The 20,734-nt window shown below is 37.5% G+C and overlaps 1 pseudogene; it reads right to left on the bottom strand.

Moving 5' to 3' along the window:
- Nucleotides 1-846: 846 nt before the first annotated feature.
- LOC129079995 (glyceraldehyde-3-phosphate dehydrogenase-like) lies at nucleotides 847-1,822 on the bottom strand (annotated as a pseudogene).
- Between the last annotated feature and the right edge of the window lie 18,912 nt (nucleotides 1,823-20,734).

Below are 20,734 nucleotides of genomic sequence, written 5' to 3'. Positions count from 1 at the left end.
TTCCATATTTACAAACCAATGAGACTCTTCAGCTGTCCTAAATCAGTCATAGCATTCCTTTCTTCCCATATTTTCTCTTCTATCCTTCAGAAAGAAAGTATTATTTTACCACTTAAGGAAAGTTCCTTTGTTCACCTCCATCTACTTACACTCAGCAATGTAAAACACCATGCTTCTCTGGATCTTTTGGACACCAACCAACCTGGGAACAAGGCTGCTACTTAACATCTGCAGAATGCCTTCCAACAAACTTATTTCACCCAATCCTATATTCACTGTTATTAGTAAGTCTTTTACATGGGTTATGGCATTATATTCGAACTGTTTTTAGTCCAATCAAAGATGTTGTTCTGTCTTATTTTTTTTATTCTTGTTGATGTGTTTGTTTGAAAGTAGAAATTGCATTGCAGCCAAGAAAATATTACCTCTTTGATTTTTAAATATAAATAGAACAATACAATTTTCAGCATTAACTTATATCTGTTTGCAAGCAAAGTCCAAATCATCATTAACTAATCCCTCATTCTTTTCCCTTTATTAATTAATTCATTAATTTTTTCTAACAAATCTTGAAACTCCTTAAGTTCCCATTATTAAATGAAAACAAATATGACAAAGAAAATAAGATACTTAATTTTGGGGGGGGGGTTGGGTATAGTGAACTTGATTGATGGTGCATGACAAGGTAGCGTTCCCTATGCCCCTCCCCTTATTCAGGGGGCCTGGGATGGAATCTGTGGAGGTCAGGAGATTCTCAGTGTGTTAGGGGATCTATTTGGGGGCAAGGGCTTCTCAGTAGCTGAGAGCTTCTCTTTCTGCCACTGGGGCTTGTGGTGCAGAAGGCTTTTACTCCCTGGAGGCCAAGTGGACCATAAGATTCCCCACCCTGTTGCAGTAACCAGAAAATGAGCTTGACAAAGTGGTCATTGAGGGCAATGCCAGCTCCAGCATTGAAGGTGGAAGAGTAGGTGTCACTGTTAAAGTCAAAGGAGACAACCTGGTCCTCATTATAGTCCAGGGTGACCTTGAGTGGAACCTCGGATGCCCGCTTCACTGCTTTATTGATGTCATTGTATTTGGCAGCTTTCTCTAGGCGGCAGGTCAGATCCACAATTGACACATTGGGGCTGGAGACACAGAAGGCCATGTTAGTAAGCTTCCCATTCAGCTCAGGGATGACCTTGTGCAGAGCCTTGGCAACACCAGAAAAAGCAGGGATGATGTTCCAGGCAGCCCTTTGGCCATTATGCTACAGCTTCCCAAGGGGGCCATCCACGATCTTCTGGGTGATGGCATTGACAGTGGTAATGAGTCCCTCCATGATGCCAAAGTTATAATAGATAACTTTGGCCAGGGAGGCCAAGTATTTGGTGGTACAGGAAGCATTGTTGACAATCTTCAGTGAGTTGTCATACTTGTCACGGTTCATACCAATCACAAATATAGGGGTATCTGCAGAAAGTGCAGAGATGATGACCTTGGCTCCAGCCTCCAGGTAAGCCTTAGCTTTCTCCATTGTGGTGAAGACACCAATGACTCCACACCATATTCAGCACCAGCATCACCCCTTTTGATGTTGGTGGGATTTTGCTCCTGAAAGATAGAGCTGGACTTTCCATTGATGACAAGCTTCCTGTTCTCAGCCTTCACTGTGCCTTTGAACTTGCCACGAGTAGAATCACACTGGAATATGTAGACCACATAGTTGAGGTCAATGGAGGGGGCTGTTGATGGTGACAATATCCACTTTGCCAGAGTAAAAAGGCGCCTTGTTGACCAGGCACACAAAATGACCAAATCCATTCACTCCAACCTTCACCATCATGTCTCAGGGCTGATGTTGGCTCTGAGCAGGAAGACATGGCTGTCTGTCAAACAGGAGGAGCAGAGAGCTAAGAAACTTTGTTAAATAGAAATGAAAACTATAGGTTTGTTTCTCCCACCCAATTTACCATTATCATAAATGTGGTATGAGAATAATAATTTGTAATAATTGGTGTTATGTCCCAAATAGTGTATACCTTAAGGCTGAATTATATTTTTAAAGAGTTATGTTTCTCTTACCATTCTTGTTTCAATAGTGTTTTTCTTTTTTTTTTCCCCTTTGGTTTTCTTTTTGTTCTGCTTTGAAAGACTAGAGAATGACCATAATAGCTGTTTTCCATGGGCAGTGAGCAGTGACTGAATGTCGGGCTCCCTGTGGACTAAGCATTTGATACAAATTTCCACAGGAAAGACACAGTGCTGCTGATTGCTGCAGAACCACTGTGCCCCAGAGTGGGGAATGCCTCACTGCTCTCTTATCCTGGGGCTGAGCATTAGCTACACTACTGATCAGCAAGTGCTTATCGTCCCTGCCATTCAGACCACATAAATCTCTGGAAAGAGACAATGTCCCTTCAGGGAGGTTAGCTTGCCCATAAAATGTAAAAAAAGAAAAAAAAGAAAAAGAAAAGAAAACCCTCAAAAAAAAATAAGAGCTATATTTAGTAAAAAACTGTAAAAACTAAGGCAACTGCTGCTATTAGAAAAAAATACATTATTTCAATCATCAAAGCAACTGATTTTCAAGAAAGCTTTGTTTTAGAGGCAAAAAATAATTTCTTTAAAAATATTTCAACAATACAAAGGGTAACCTTCTATCTATAATCTGGTATATATTTTACTTACTATTATTATTTTATTACATTATCAAATTATTCTTATACAAAACATTCTGAGGTGGACCAAAGAGGAGTCTTGGATTTGATCCATTCACTAGGCCTGTAGTTTTCCCCAATTCCTGTAGCTGTGTAGCCTAAGAGTGGAGGGTCTGTTGGGTCAGGGAGAAAGATTAAGGTCTGCAGATTTTGGTTCACACTGTGAAGTCACGGAAATAATGAGGGATTTGAAGTCAAGCAGTACTATTATTTTTAATATTAACAATTGTTCTATTACAGTGCCTTCATTTTTCAGCTGGCATTTTATTGGAAAACAAATAGAATAATACATGCCAACAGTAAAATTCTAACAGTGCAAAATTATAGAATTAAACATAAGTTTACAAGATCCTATTCCTATTCTAAGAGGCATCAATTATAATATCTTTAATTGGTATTATAATATCATCACTTGGTTATTATTTCATGACTGGTCATTATGGGGACAAGTATATATATCAGAATATGCCTCTCCATAATATGCCTCATTGACATGTGGCTCATTTTGAGCTAAAGGCCACTGAGAAACAGAAGATGCAGGAAAAACTCTAAATGCAAGACACAAGATTTCCCTTTTCAAGGGAAATTTCAATTTGTAAAAGATTTCTCCTTGTCCTATCCCATAATAGGAAGTGGAGGGCCATTAACTGTTAACAATGGAGATAACACTGACTTAAATCTGCATAACAAATCTTACAAACAGCTCTCTTTTCTCATACTCTTCCTGGTCATCTTCCAGTCACTTGCCCCTTCTACCCAGAAGTCCCAAACCCGTTTTCTTTGTTGAATCTAAGATGATATAAATGCCCAAGTTCTAACCATTGCTTCAGGTTATTCATCACTGGGTACCCCATGTATACATGAATAATACATATGCTAATAAACTTCTGTTTATTTTTATTTTGTTAGTCTTGTGCTTAATTTTCAGTCTCATTCCTGGGCACCACCTGGAGAATCTAAGATGGGTAAAGATATTCCTTCTGCCTTCTATAATATAAAATGTCAGTATATAAGAATATGTATATGAATATTTCCACAAATAAGTATATACAAATTCATTCTTATTCACGTTTTTAATTTAACAATATATTTGAGATATTTTCCTTATCAATACATGTAGGACTTTCTTATTTTTTTTCCCCAATTATAACTTTTTAAGTCAACCCTTGGGCATAATTTGAGGTTGTTTCATTTTTTATGACATAAAATATTGAAATAAATAGTACATAAATCTTTCAGATATCAATGATGCTTTTTTATAATGAATTACTAAAATTGTCAAATAGTAAGAAAAATCTGGACTTAAGTATGAAGAAACTTATTTGGAAAAAAAACTGTTGCAGGGAGAGAAAGGGACAATTGCAGTTGGGTAGGGAGCCTGCTTCTGGGTTTGAAAGCTCAGGCAGAAGGAACATCTCTTTGATGATGAGTAAACAGGGTTAGAAAGAATTAGTTGTAGGGGAGTAGAATGAGTAGATGGACTCAAGAGCAAGTTCATTGGGGCAGGTGTTTCGCTGATGTCACTGGATTCATAGGAGGGGCCACTAACACAGGTTATTCTACATTTCAGTGCTTGTGTAAATTCCAAGCTGATGCAATGCCCAAGCCCACTAGGGAGGGAGACGTCCCACAAAAGTTTGGTCAAATCATGTTAGTAGATATTTTGTCCAGATTTATGATCAATAATATAAACAGTTTAGCTAATCACTTTTAAAACAAAAAACAAAAAACAGGGAATTTGAAGGCTCCATGTTTGGCCTTGTCATAGATAAAGAAAGGCCATCCACAAGGCTTATCATACATCATGTAGGAAGGAGAGTGAAGGTTTGCAGTAAGTCATTTCCCAGAACACAGAAATGTGCAAGGATTTCTTAAACTTCAGCATTTCCAGGAGCACAAAAGCCTAGCAAGGTTCAACATCCTCCAACTGTTGGTGCCAGGATATTAAACACTAATAATGTTTCTTTCTTTGTTTGTTTATTTTAACTTCTATGTTGTTTCCCTTAGCTTGGTGAGATATTTCTTTTATATGGTCTTCTCTCATTGCTATATTTAAGTTTTCAATTTTTTCAAAGTATATTTATCTTTTCTCCAGTTAGATTTTAACATCATTAAGAGCAAAGACTGGCTTTTGTTTTGTTATTTCTCATTATCTTTCATTTCATTACCACTCAACAAATAGTTATTTAGCAAATATACATATACACATATATTATTTATTTATATATTTATATACTATATATACTATATGCTGCATGTGTAACATAAAGTATATATACTACATGCATGCTATATTACTATGTATCTTTATATATTGCATATGTGCTATAAATATAACATATATTATATAGTGTATCATACACAGTATATATTATGTAGTATATGTGTTATGTAGTATATATAGTTTATAGTATATGTCATATCTAGCATACATATTTTACATATTATTGTGTATAATATATTTTAATATTTTATATTGCATTTAAAATAATATATAATTTTTTAAAATTTTATTTATTTTTTAGATTTTTCATTTTTAAGTATATTTTATTGATTATGCTACTACAGTGGTCCCATTTTTTTCTCCCCTTTATCCTCCTCTATCCTCCCACCAGCATTCTCCCCCTTAGTTCATGTCCATGGGTCATACATGTAAGTTCTTTGGCTTCTCCATTTCCTATACTATTCTTAACTCCCCCTGTCTATTTTGTACCTACCAAGTACGCTTCTTATTGCCTGTACCTTTTCCCCCATTCTCTCCTTCCCCCTCCTCACTATTAACCCTCCATGTGATCTCCATTTCTGTGATTCTATTCCTGTTCTAGTTGTTTGCTTAATTGTTTTTGTTTGTTTGTTTGTTTTTCAGGTTCAGTTGTTGATAGTTGTGAGTTTGTTGTCATTTTACTATTCATAGTTTTGATCTTCTTTTTCTTAGATAAATCCCCTTAACATTTCATACAATAAGGGCTTGTTAATGATGAACTCCTTGAACTTGACCTTATCTGGGAAGCACTTTATCTATCCTTCCATTCTCAATGATAGCTTTTCTGGATAGACTAATCTTGGATGTGGGTCCTTGCCTTTCATGACTTTGAATACTTCTTACCAGCCTCTTCTTGCCTGCAAGGTTTCTTCTGAGAAATCAACTGATAGTTTTATGGGAACTCCTTTGTAGACAACTGTCCCCTTTCCTCTTGCTGCTTTTAAGATTCCTTATCTTTTAATCTTGGGTAATACAATTATAATGTGTCTTGGTCCAACTTCTTTAGGATTCTTTGAGCTTCCTGGACTTCCTGGAAATCTATTTCTTTTTCCAGATTAGGGAAGTTCTCGCTCATTTTTTCAAATAAGTTTTCAATTTATTGCTCTTCTTCCTCTCCTTCTGGCACCCTTACGAGTCTGATGTTGGAACATTTAAAGTTGTTCCAGAAGTTCCTAAGCCTCTCCTCATTTTTTTTAATTCTTGTTTCTGCATTTTGTTGAGGTCGAATATTTATTTCTTCCTTCTGCTCTAAGTCATTGATTTGAGTCTCAGTTTCTTTCCCATCACTGTAGGTCCCCTGAATATTTTTCTTTATTTTACTTTGCATAGTCTTTACTTCCTCCTCTATTTTGTGACCATAGTCAATAATTTCTGTGAGCATCCCTATTAACAGTGTTTTGAATTTTGCATCTGATATGTTGGCTATGTGCTCCTCACTTAATTCTTTTTCTGGAGTTTTGACCTGTTCTTTCATTTGGGCCATATTTCTTTGTCTTGACATACCTGTTATATTGTAAGGGGTGGGGCCTTAGGTATTTGCCAGAGCAGGGCAACCCACTTCTCTGTATTGTGGCGCTGTATGTGGGGGAGGGGTCAGAGGGTGAACAATGCTGCTTGCTTGGATCTCACCCTGCTTTCAGCCACTTCCTTGGCTACCCATAAGCAAATTTGGCCCTTCTGGGGCTGATTCCCGGGTTGATGGTTTTACATACATTCTAGGACCCCATGGACCTCTTCAACAAGTTCTCCTGTGAGGCTGGGAGCTTTTCCTGCCACCTCAACCACCACAGATTTTTACAGTCAGAGATTTTGAGGCTTTAGTTTCCCTTGCTGAAATCCTGGGTTGCAAGTTCTGTCTCCCTCCCCCATTGTTTCTCCCTGCTTAGCCACACACAAATGTGAGACCTCCCAGTCTGTCAGCCTCCACTTCTCCCACCCAGTATGCTGCCTCAAGCCTCACCACAGGTCTTCTTTGCCCCAGCTGCCGGTCTCTGCCCCTCCTACCAGTATGGATGAATATTTCCTCTTTAACTCTTTGGTTGCCAGACGTCCATACAGCTCGATTTTTTTTTCTTTCTTTCTTTTTTTTTTTTGTAAATTGGTTGTAGTCCTTTTGGTTGTGCAAGGAAGCGAAGTATATCTACCTACACTTCCATCTTGGGCCAGGGATCTCAAACTTTTGCTTCAGTGAGAGCTGCCTTCTTCACCTGAAGCTGAGATTGCAGATGTTTGAAGTTTTTGGACCAGCTTTCCGTTTTGGAGTCACTGGTCTCCTCTCCCAGGTCATTATACAGGGACATATTTTCAGTTTAATGCTGGCCCACAGGCTGACTCTACTCATGGGCTGCGGTGGTGCACAAAGGACAAGATGCTGCAGGAAGGGAAGGCCAAGTCCACTGGGCGTACGCCTATGACTGAGTGGCACACTACCGGTGCCAACCACTACACTGAGCTACTGGGTCCAAACTGCCACACCAAAATAATATATAATTTTTTCCTCTGCCCATCTAAGGTTCTCTGGCTGTATCTGTAACATATATATAATTCATATAACATACGCACATGATAGGAGAGCAGATAGATAATGTAAGTATGTGTAAAACACCCAGAAAGCTTTCAAATTCCTCTTCCCAACAGGATTTAAAGTTGTTCTAGAAGATGTTTTTCAACTGGGATTCTCTGGAATACTGAGGTTCCATGATTTATTCCTATAATTTCAGTGAGAAAACGTGACTAAAAAGGCAAAACAAAAATAGACAAGCTAAAGCTTTAAAAAAAAAAATCTTCAGTTCCCATACAATGTTTGCACTTCCACATGCAGTGAACAGTGATCAAGCAGCCCTGTTAGCAATTTTATTAGAAATTCTTCAGTCCTATATGTCAATGTGAGATAGGATTGAGTTCATTTAGTTGACTTCTCAGTTTTTGGTGTGAGAGAGAAGACATTGACAACTGCTGAGAGTACTTGCTGGGTGAGGGGAGCAGGACAAACCTGATGGTGTAAGCCTGATTTACCTGTTTGAGTAACCAGATGACGTAAGAGCTAAAATGAACTCTGCTGGGATAATAGAAAATTAAATTGAAAATTCCATTCAGAAGAGGGCTTTTTTTACTCCCTTTCACTTAGAATTCCCCCTACATCTTGTAAACATTGCAAAATATGGATTGTGTAGGTCAAAAATAAATTATATTATGACATTTTTACATGTTTTGCAATTGTTTCATTTAGCTGTTTTTTATGCTCTTCCATTTATTAATATTGTTGTTTTACAAACATATCTGATGAGCCAATGAGGCCATTTTTGAAAGATAAGTTGAGATGAAAAAGAACAGTTCTATGCCTAAGGCTGTTGACAATTCTGATAAGGTTACTGATGAAAAAATACAATGTTTTGAGTCATTTTACATTATAGCATTAACAAGGGACACAATAAGTCAAGTCTTGCCTCCTGCCCTGGAGGAGAAGCCACCCACCAGCAGCTCCTGAGACTGGGAGGCCTCCCCAGGCCCCAGCGAGGCTCAGACAAAGCCTGGAGCAGCAGGCCCCTGCCCACTGTGTGCCAGGGACGCCACCTCAGAAAAGGTGGATTCACAACTGACTTTCTGACTTGGACTAATCAGTTCAATTCGCAAAATATTTGGCCAAACAGATGAAAAGAAATTTTAAAAGCAAATGACAAATTATGTGAAGAATGTGTACAAGCAAGGCCAAATTGTAGATGGTATACAAATTTAACATTTTTACAAAAAGGAACACATATTTGGGCATGATGTGATGATTCAGAAGTCTTAACAGAGAAAGATTATCTTCCAGGTGGCATAGAAAATCCCAGAGCATCCAAAGACATAAAGAAAAATAAAAAATGTAACCAACCATAACAAAGGAACAGCAAAGAAGCTCCAGCCAATGTGAATGCAGCCCAGATGAAGTGAGCAGTGAAAGTACGGATGCTTCCTGACGGCAAGAAAACAATTCCAAAATCTGCAGGAACAATGGAGAGTATGTCTTTGGGCAATGTGTTGTAGGAAGAGAGAAAATACAAATGAAATTTATCCTGGCAAATTCTGCTACTGTGTTAATTTCATTTATGATAGATTCAACAGCTTAATTTGTAGAGGAAATGGTATTTGCATGAGTCCCACGTGTGAGTTCGACTCCAGGTACATGGGCAGTGCATCATGCCCTATGGACATGATGCCCCACATGGTCACAAATGGACAGGTCTGCAATGGCTGGGGCATCTGTGGGTGTGGTGCTTACAAATGCACAGACCCCAAGTTCCAAGGGCCTACTTGTGTGAAGTGGCAGATGTGCCTTGGCATCTGTGCTGAGCATAAAGAACATGTTCAGTGTAGAGCTTTCAATAAAGCAGAAGAGTAAGGCACTTTGCACAGGAACATTCTGGTTTAACATTACCAAGGTGGAAAGTTGGGGCAAATTACCCCAGCCAGGCCAGGTCGATGGATCCCCTGTATCACTCTAAAGAGAAGGATGTTGACGACTGCTGATTCTAGTTCACGTATTCTGTGAATGGGAGCAATGAGGACATTGTACACGCAGTAGAGACTGCAGAGTGCCCAACTAGTTCACACATCATTACAGCTGTCGCTGGTGTGGTTGCTGGAATTGTTCTGATTGGCCTTGCATTGCTGCTGATTTGGAAGCTTTTAATGATAATTCATGATTTAAGGGAATCTACTAAATTTGAAAAGGAAAAAAAATGAATATTAAATGGGACATGGGTGAAAAGCCTTTTTATAAGAGCGCCATTGCAACTACTGACAATTCGAGGTATGAGGGAAAATGAGCACCGCCTGTACAAATTATATAACACCAAATGCTAAGTAGTGATTTTCATAGTCACAGAGTAAGTTAGCTTTAGAGTATTATCACCATGGGTTTTACTCATGTGCAGGTTTTGAAAATGTACAATATGTATACTTTTTAAATTTTTAAATTATTCTGAAAATAATGTTATAATCAATGCCAGGGACTGACACAAGACTTGAGACAGGATGGTCATCCTTGTCAGCTAAGGTCATGTTGTGCCTTTTTAACTCATTCCTCTTGGACTACTCAAATCAGGCTCTTATAGGAATAATGATTTTTTTTGAATGTTTGCAAGGGCAGTAGTTAAAGTAGGGAATGTGATGAAAGTATCTATTAACCAAGTACTCAAACTGATTTTTAGCTTTACAGATATGACAGTTTTCACTTATAAAAATAAATCCAAAATAAATGTCTTACTAGCTAGCTTAGAATTGTTTTAAATTTATTTTGCTATTTGCTTATTAGACATAACTGATTACATATCTGAAAGATGAGCAAGTTAAGAGTTAGTTGTGTAAAACATTTTTGTAATATATTGTAACTCTACAAAGGCCATGGGACTATATGTCAGAGTTAAGAAGGAAAAGCAAGGTTAAAATTGGTGGGCTATTTTAAGAGTTATTTAATCTTGGAGTTTTTATGACTTCTCTTTATAAATTCAAGCCTGGGATAAAAGTATTGGGAAATTTTATGCAAAAAGCCTTTATTGAGTCTTATTTACATAAAGGCCTTAATTTACATAGTATTTTTGTTTGCTTTTTTTAATTTAATCTTTATTATATTTTTTCCATTACCATTTAGTCCCCTTCTACCCCCTTTCTCCACTAATCATGACATTGTTGTGCAAGTTTGAGTCCTTTTCCTTTTTGCTCAGTCCCTCCACCCGCTAACCTCCCTCAGACCCCTAGCTGCCACCATGCTCTCCATTTAAGAGTCTGTCCTCATTTTCCTTGTTACTTCAATTTGTTCATTAGATTCCACATATGAATGAAATCATATGGTATTTGTCTTTCTCTGACTAGCTTATTTCACTTAGCATAATGTTCTGCAGGTCCATCCATGCTGTCACAAAGGGTAACATTTTCTTCTTTTTCACAGCTGAGTACTATTCCATTGTGTAAATGTCTTATAGTTGTTTTATCCACTCATCTATTGATGGACACTTGGGCTGCTTTCATATTTGGTGCTTGAAAATAATGCTACAATGAACGTAGTGATGCTTACGTTCTTTTGAATTAGTGTTTTAGGTTTCTTTGGATATATTCCCAGAAGTGGAAGAGCTGGGTCAAAAGGCAGATCCATTTTTAATTTTTTGAGGTAACTCCATACTGCTTTTCACAGTGGCTGCTCCAATCTACATTCCCACCAAAAGTGCAAAAGTGTTCCACTTTCTCCACATCTTCACCAGCCCTTGTTTGTTGATTTATTGATGATAGCCATTCTGACATCTGTGAGATGATATCTCATTGTAGTTTTAATTTGCATTTCTCAGATTATTTGTAACATTGAACATCTTTTCATAGAGATGTCCATTGGCCATCTGTATATCCTCTTTGGTAAGTATCCATTCAGGACCTTTGCCCATTTTTTAATTGGGTTGTTTGTTGTTGTTTTTTTTTTTTGATGTTGCATTTTGTAAGTTCTTCATAAATTTTAGATGTTAATCCTTTTTTCAGGTATATTGGTGAATATGTTCTCCCATTATATGGATTGTCTTTTTATTTTGTTGATGATGTTCTTTGCTGTGCAAAAACTTCTGTTTGATGTAGTCCCACTTGTTTACTTTTCCTTTTGTTTCCCTTGCCTGGGGAGATATATCTAATAGCATATTACTATAAGCAATGTCCAGGATTTTGTTGCCTATAATTTCTTTGATGATTTTTATGGTTTTGGGTCTAATCTTTAAGTCTATGATCTATTTTGAATTTATTCTTGTATGTGGTGTAAGAAGGTGGCCTAGTTTCATTTTTCTGCCCATATCAGTCCAATTTTCCCAACACCATTTATCAAATAAACTCTCTTTAGCCCATTGTATATGCTTGCTTCCTCTGTTGAATATTGGTTGACTTTAAAGGTGTGGATTTATTTCTAGGATCTCTGTTCTGTTCCATTAATCTCTGTGTCTATTTTTATGCTGATACCATGCTGTTTTAATTACTATGGTCATATAGTATTGTTTGATGTTAGATAGTGTGATTCCTCTAAATTCATTCTTCTTTCTCAGGATTGCTGTTGCTATGTGGGGCCTTTTGTGATTCCATATAAATTTTTGAAATATTTGTTCCATGAAATATGTCATTGGAATCTTGTTAGGAATTGCATTGAATCTAGATTGCTTTGGGCAGTATTGACATTTTAATGATGTTAATTCTTCCTTCTTTGATCATGGTATGTACTTCCTCTTATTTGTATCTTTTTTACTTTCTTTCTTCAGTGTCTTATCATTTTCCAAGTATAGGTCTTTTAATCTTTGGTTAGGTTTTTCCCTAGGTATTTTATTCTTTTTGTAACAATTGTGAATGGGATTGTTTTCTTAATTTCCCTTTCTCTTTGTTATTGGCATATAAAAATGTAATTGATTTATGGATATTAATTTTGTATCCTACTATTATGATTAATTAATTTTTCCATTCTAGTAGTTTCTTGATAGAATCTTTGGGGTTCTTTATGTACGCTATCATGTCATTTGCAAATAATGAAAGTTTTACTTCCTCCTTTACAATTTTGATGCTTTCTATTCCTTCTTCTTGTCTGACTGCTATGGATATGACTACTTGTACTATATTGAAAAAGAGAGGTGAAAACAAACATCCCTGTCTTGTTTCTGAGCTTAAGGGGAATGAATGAATTTTTTTGCCACTGAGTATGATGCTGGCAGTAGGTTTGTTATTTATGGTCTATACTATTTTTAGGTATGTTCCTTCTAATCCCAGTTTACTGAGAGTTTTTATCATAAATTGGTGCTGGATTTTATCAAATGATTTTCTGCATCTATTAATATTATCATGTGGTTTTTATCCAAAGAAACTTGAATGACTAATTTGAAAATGTGTAAATTCCTAGAAGCATAAAATCTTCTTAAACAAAGTGAGTAAGAGTCAGGGACTCTGAATAGACAAATTATACCTAGTGAAATTGAAGCAGTAATTAAAAAAAACTCCCCAAAAACAAAAACCGTGGACCAGATGGATCCACAGGTGAATTTTACCAACCATTCTGAGAACTAATATCTCTCTTTCTCAAACTATTTCATAAAATTCAAGAGGAGGGAAGCCTCTCTAACTCATTTTATGAGGCCAGCAGTATCCTAATTCCCAAATCAGATAAAGGCACTACAAAGAAAGAAACTTATAGGTCAACATAGATGCTGAAATCCTCAACCAAATATTAGCAAACAGAATATAGCAATGTATCAGAAAGATCATACACCATGATCAAGTGGGATTTATTCCAGGAATCCAAGGTTGGTACAACATTTGCAAATCAATAAATGTGGTTCACCAAATAAACAGAATGAAGGGTAAAAACTAGTTAGTATTTTTTTTTTTATTGGGGACTTTTGGATGAGTTTATTTTATTTTATTTTGTTTAAAGCTGGATGATTTTTATCACCACTTTTAATTGTTTAATATTTTCATAGTTTGGGAGTGAGTCTTTTTAAAAAAATCAGTGCCTTTTCATTGATGTTTTAGCTGTAAATTCGCTTTTCTCATGTACATGTGAAACGGTCCTGGGGCTTATGCAATAGCTATCACTATGTCAGTCTTACTTTCAGTCAGTGTTGTATAATAGACTGCTGTATATTTATTTCTCACTATTTGTGTTGCCCATTTTGTTTCATACTAGTCACATTCTTATTTTAAGTGATTTTAAATTTTTAACAATTCATTTTTTACCATGCTCTTTACTAAACTTATTTATTCAATAAAAATGCCTAAAATACTAAAAACAAACAAACAAAAAACCACAAATGACACAATAAAATTCTGTCTTTACACTGAAGGTACTTACCCATGGGAGTGATAAGTTGTCCTATTTCATTGTGCATCATCTATGGAAAACAAGTTACAAATGAATCAATGGCTCCAACACAAATGAAAAGCCATATACTAAAAATCATCATCATTCTACAAGTATCTGTGCTGATGTTAAATACCTTTTGGAGTTTCAAAATGGAGTTGAACCTTTGTTTTAAAACTCACACTCACTGAAAAGATTTAAGAAGCAAATTATTTAGTAGCAGAACTTACTGCACAGGAAAGGAAAAGTTAACACAGATGGCAAGGACCTAATAATATCAGTATGTTCCATTATAGTGAGTAAAATACTCAATTTCTGTGCAAGAAATGATGCGATTCCACTTTTGAGCAGCTCCAGAAGTTGATAGATTGCTGACACATCACATACACCTTCTCTATCCAGGTTGATGAGTTATCAGATTTCCCCAATAAATATTCTTCTGTAACATTAGTAAGGTTTGTAAGTGACTGCAAAATTCACGACAAGTTTTACTTTTGCAAATCAGTGTCTGGAACAAGTGAAGGCCTAATGTTTTGTCTTTGTATCTGGAAACAAAAGGCTTGTCTTGGAGGAACTGTGTTGGCACCTATACTAGTGGTGTCTCCTTAATGAATGGTTGGCTTTATGAAAGGTTTTGTTTCTCTCGTAACAAAAAACATTTCTGACATTTTCTTAATGAATAGCTCTCTCCATGGATATATGCTGGTGTCAAAAATTCTTGAAGATAGAAAAAAGAATTCTACTTAGTGCTACAAAAATGATTATTATTATTTTTAAAAAGACCATTACATTTAAAAAAGTATTTAAAATCGGTGAAAAATGGGGATAAAGGCCACATAAATCTCCTGCTTTATACAGAGATCTGGTGGCTTAGGGAAGGGTGAGTTCTCAGTAGGGAATCTGACAAGCAGTCTGCAGAAATATCTGCATGGAATTCCATGTCCCAAAGCTGTCAATTCCCAGGTGTTAACCAGCTCATACTGTCCCCACCAAGCTCTGAACAAATTGTCTATTTGTAAGAAAAACAAAGGGTTATTGTTATTTGAATTCATTAAGATTTGGATGTGGTTTATTGCTCAGAAATAAATAACCAGAATAAATTTTGGTATTGGAAGTCGAATATTGCCATGACAAAACTTAAATGTATCTGTAACTGTTATAGGTGATAACCTCCAAATTAAAGAAAATTATTAACAAATCTAAGAAGACTCTGGGACAGTGTTTTCAGTGAAGGCTTAAAGTAAAGCAAATGTTATTGGAGGCTACAAGAAAAAGAACCCTTGTTATGTTGTGGTAGAAAGTAGGCAACACTGTCACCTGCAGTAGGATGGAGCAAAGGACATGTACTTAGTGAACTTGATGATGTAGGCAAGGGAATTTTGAGACAGAGTATTAGCATTTTCACTTGCTTCCTCTAGCTATCCATAGGAAAACAGAAGTGGAAAAGTATTGTTACCAAGTCTAAGCTTGAACTACTCACTTTAGGATAACCAATACGTCAAGTGATAAAGTGTTAGGAAAAGGAAAGCAGCTTTATTAGGAAAACCAGCAAAGCAAGAAGATGATGGACTAGCATCCTAATGAACTATTTTGAGAAAGTACAGAATTTAGGCTTCTTTTATGTGACAAAAAGGGGGAAGTGGGAGTGGTCTGAAGTCAGGAGGTGACTGACAACTAGAAGCTTCTTGGTGCCAGCAAGGGTCTGAGGAGGACTATGAAAATTGTCAGTCAACAAACTCCAGTTTCCATGGTTTGTCACAGTATTTCTATAAATCTTTGATAAACATTTGTTACTTTTGTATATACTTCCTTATTTCCTTGGGGGAGATAGTTTCAAGAGTGGAGGTCATTTCGGTGATTTCCAAACTACAGATTAATTTTCAAATTATTAACATTCTTACATGCAGAAATAGCAGAAGTTACTAACTGAAATATTATGGGAATTGGGCAGGCTTAGACAAGAGTTAAAAAATGAACTGTTAAACTTTTTAAGTCGACTCTCAAGAAAATATAAATAAACTAGGAATAAATGGGTTTGAAATTAAATCAGAAACTTTTTTTTTTTTAATTCCCAGGTGATCAAGATGGTATGCTATTCTGAAATTAAGAAATGACACCCAGGTAAAAAATCTCATTCAGGTTAGACCTGTGAGACCCTGAAAAAACATCATAAAAAATTTAGAGAATTACTTTGTATATTCTTTTAACAGTCCTTCAGAGAGACTTAAGGGCAAGTCTCACAAACTTTAATGGACAAACAATAGGCCTTCTAGGCATACTAAAGGCTATTGTCCCATAGAAATTTTGTGTAGAGCAGAAAGGAGAGAAGGGCTTACCTTAAATTATGAGTATTGCTTTCATGTAGTTGAATGAATTATAAATCAATAAGCAAAAAGCCTAAAAGTTTTTGAAGAAACTGTATCAGCATGGACTGGACATATAAAAAGAATACTATATAAATATATATATATAAACTTCCTTGAAATTCCAAGTGACTATGGACAAAAGTAGGCAGAGAAAACAACTGCAGAAGCAACTTGTTTCTTATGGAAAAGGAAGGGGACTCAGACCAAAATCAATAGTCCAGAGAATGGAGACAAAACCCGCAGAAACAAGTCCCAGGTAGTAAATCTGAATTCTATTCAAGAAATTGGCAATATATTTCTCTCTGTATTTTGGAATTCACACTCCTACTTTTAAATAAGAAAAGTTATAGAAGTTGTATCCCTGTTGCTTATTTCCACTGCATGTGTACAGTGGGTAAAAATGTGTGTGTGTGTGTGTGTGTGTGTGTGTGTACACAAAGTTTTAGTCCTCATTGTTTTAGATCATGAAAAAATAGCACTTAGGAATTATCTGAATGAGTGTAACCAAAAAGTTCATCCACAACTGGATCTGACTGAGATGACCGATTCTAGGTTTCAATCCGATACTGAAATGGAATGGGTCTTGGGGAAAGGGAGAACATATTTTGCATGTGGAGGGATCTAAATTTGGGGGGTCAAAAGACACACTGTGACATTGTATTTTCCAAAATGACTTCCAAAACATCTCCCAATCCATATATTCTTATCACAACATGAAGTTGATATTTCTTTACTTGAAATCTTGGTTCTATGTTCCTTATTTTTAGATTCAGATGGACGGTTTTCTGTGGTTTGACTTCTGAGGCTAGGTCCTGAAATGTGATACTGCTTCTGCCTGATTATTCTGGAAACACGTTCTCTTGGGATGTAACTACTATACCACTGGGAAAGCAATGTAACCCAGGGAGAGGCCTGTAGGGAGGGGAACTGTGGCCTCTGGCCCACTCTGAGTGCCCTTGACAAACAGCATCTACTCTTCAGCCATGTAAGTGGAACTATTTGTAAGTGGCTCTCTAGTCCCCCACTGGGTCACCTCAGTGAGCACTGAATGGGAGCAGAGAAAAGTTGTCCTGCTGAACCTGCCCACACTATGGAACTGTGGGAAAACAAAGGGTCTTGCTATTGAAAGTAACCATGTTTGGGGATATCTGTTATATGTAGGTGGATTGCACATATTTTTAAGTCTGAAAATTATTTGAAGATTCCTCCAAAATGGAAAAAAAGAGAAATTTTCCTCTAAATTAAAATTTGTACAGCTGTGAAGTATTCTTTCTGTTATACCGTTTAGAGGCAGTAACTCTTCCCAGGATTCCGATATTCTGATTGCAGTAATTTCTTTTCTTTCTTTCTTTCTTTCTTTCTTTCTTTCTTTCTTTCTTTCTTTCTTTCTTTCTTTCTTTCTTTCTTTCTTTCTTTCTTTCTTTCTCTCTCTCTCTTTCTTTCTTTCTTTCTTTCTTTCTCTCTTTCTTTCTTTCTTTCTTTCTTTCTTTCTTTCTTTCTTTCTTTCTTTCTTTCTTTCTTTCTTTCTCTCTCTCTCTCTCTCTCTCTCTTAGTAGGGGAACCCAAATCCTGGGGTTTCTCATTTAATTCCCAAGCAGTTTCAACTGGCTCTCCTACTGTTTTTCTGAGAAAAATGATGGTACCCAGGAAAAGGTTTATCCAAAGAAATATCCCACTCCATCAGGGCAGCATAAAACCACTGCAAATTTTTCTTTCCAAACCCCATCAGCCTCCATCCCTTACCTGATACCATCACTTCCCATATCGCCCAAGCATTGGCGTGACACTGAAATACATCTAAGGCTTCCATCAGGACAAGAAACTTCTAGAGATAAAATTCGACATCACTGTCCAGGGACAAATGCCAACATCAGAGATGAGGGTGCTAGCTCAGAGTCCTCTGTGACCCAGTTACTCTATTGTAAGTCATCAGCCTGGCAAAGGAGCCCAAGGCAGCTTCCAATGACACTAACACTAAAAGTTGGACCAAAAGGCTTAGAATGAGTGGGCAGGCTTAGCCGTCTTCAACAAGACCCCTGGGAATACAGCACCCTCAAGAAAGAGGCAAGGCAGCCAAGCACGGGCCTGCCTACCTCCTTGAGAAGCCCCACTTTTTTCTTCAGCCCCTCACACTTGCGCAGTTTGCAGATTTGGTGTGTGCAGCGGTTGGTACAACTGGTGCAAGGCCCACAGTTCTCCAGCCGCCGGCAGGGCTCACAAGTACCACACTGTTTTCATTTTTTTCGCCCATCTCCACCCCCTCAGAGTTGAGGTTCGCTCCCAGCCACTGGGAGCCTAGACCCCTGGAAGCTCCCTACCATTACCTGGCCCTGAGGGAAGTCATAAAGGCCTGGCAGGTCAGGCTGGCCTGCCAGGGGCACCTGAAACTGGCTCATGATGCGGCCAGAAGTAGAGGCATAGGTGCCAGAGCTGAGCCACAGTCTAGCTTCCTGCCTGCCACAAAGGCCACCGACAGGTCCTTCTTTCGTAAAACAGCCAAGAGTCTACAAGGTGAAGGCAAGTATTTCCAGTCTCTGGGGTGGGCACTTCTTCTCAACCCCTCTTCGCCTCCTCTGCAGCAGTCTGATAGGGCTCAGTTGGGGGCCACTCTCCCACTTGCTGGGGCCCAGGGTCTGGGGGAGGACAGCAGCAGCAGTACCCAACAGCAGCAGAGGAGGGGTCATCTTGACTGGGTGGGCTCTTCACCCTCACCCACCCTGAACCCAGGCATGAGGTGAGCAGGTGGGTGATGGGGACAGAGGATTGCAATAATTTCTTATCCTACACTATTTGCTGAAGTCTCTTTATAATTATAAAAGATTTAAGTAAACTTTTAATTTAAATTCTTCATTATTATAGAGGAAAATGACTGAGAGGTTAAATAATTTGTCCTAAACCATGCAGCTCATAAGTGGAGTAGCTAGAATTTAACCTATGACGTTCTGAGATCTCAGCGAAGGCATTTAGCCTTTATACAGAGCTGATTTGAAAATGATTTCAACCGCGGCTTTGAGAAGGAAAGAAAGTCGAATGCATTTAAACCAGATAGGATTATATCAAAATAGCTTTTCTCAAAAAGATCCTGCAGTCAGTGACAAAACTACCTAGTGGAAATATATTTTTTTTTTGTTTATTTATTTGTTTCCTATGTGCATTCATTTGTGTACTTAGAACCCTTATTCTGAAGACATTCAGGGATATAGCTTGAGTTATTGAAAAAGAAACTGAGAAACAGAATGGGAGAGTGGGGGGAGATGGTGTTTGTGAAGAAAAGGTTTTGGGGGCTTGTTAGGAAGTAATTTTATATGTAATCATTCTCTTGCAACATATAGACTATTAGAGACATCTTACCAAACTTATAAATATCTTTAACATCTAAAAAAATGAGAACAGGCAACTAGGGGGGACAGTGGAGACGGGGGAGAAGGAGCTCTGGGGGTGCTGTAAGTCTAGTACTGGGGCTGTGCTGCAGAACAAAGCACAATTGTACTTTTGCAGATGCCGTAGAATTCAAACTCTGCATATTCATGAATGAGGTGGATTCAGCACTAATATCAATGGAACCCAATACATAATCAGTTTTAAACAACCCAAACCAAAGCTCAGAGAGATTCACCAGCAGATCATGCCCCTATTAGGGAATTGAGACATTTCTTACCTTTTTCTCACTACTCCTGCTCTAGTCGGGTCAGACAGCATGACTAGCATGAGATAAGGAGAAATAATGCAACACAGGAAAAGAGGAAAGAAGCCAACAACGAGTCTTATTTCTCCTTTCCCTTGGTAGTCTTCCAGGAGGCACTATAAGGTAGAAGAGCAGCTTTAAGTCTGAAAGTTCAATGACATTGACTTTGTATTGGTTTCTGTTGCTGCATAACAAAGTACCCCGATTTAGTGGTTAAGTAACACAAATTTGTTAGCTCATAGTTCTGTAGGCAAAAGTCCAAGATAGCTTAACTGGGTTCTCTGCTCAGGTCTCATAAGGCCACAATCAAGGAGACCAGAAGCATGTTCATCTGGACCTTGGAGTCTCCTTCCTGTTGTTTTTAGGACTGATACCTAGTTTCTTGCTGTCTGTCAGCTAAAGGCCTCTTTTACTCCCTCAAAAACACTCAGCTCCTTCTCATGAGACCTACTCTATGTTTAAAGCCAGGAAAGGCATATGTAGTCTTCTCACATTTCTAGTCTCTCTGACTTCCTCTTCTGCCTCAGCCTGAGAAAAACTCTTTTAAGGGCTTGTGAGATAAGATGCAACGCAGTCAAGTAATCTCCCTCTCTAAAAGCTGTGCCAAATCACATGACCCCATCACAAAACTAATATTTCTTTATATTCAAATGTCCTAGGGGTTAGTATAGGAAATTTCCAAGGGACTATTTTAGAAATTATATACTAGAAGATTGAAACTTTCAATTATTGAAATAATGTCATTTTTCTTTGTTTTGATTCCAAGTGACTTGACTGTTTTTTACCATCTTAGAGTGACCAGATAATGGACTCTGTAGAAGATTTTATTCAAGTCAGGAAAGAAGTACCTCCCCATACTGGGGTTAAATG

The sequence above is a fragment of the Pteronotus mesoamericanus genome, unplaced genomic scaffold, assembly GCF_021234165.1.
Source record: "Pteronotus mesoamericanus isolate MK-2021 breed Mesoamerican mustached bat unplaced genomic scaffold, CSHL_Meso_final contig_82, whole genome shotgun sequence".
Classification (NCBI taxonomy): domain Eukaryota; kingdom Metazoa; phylum Chordata; class Mammalia; order Chiroptera; family Mormoopidae; genus Pteronotus; species Pteronotus mesoamericanus.
The sequence above is the reverse complement of the archived record's forward strand: the minus strand, read 5'-3'. Positions and strand labels throughout refer to the sequence as shown.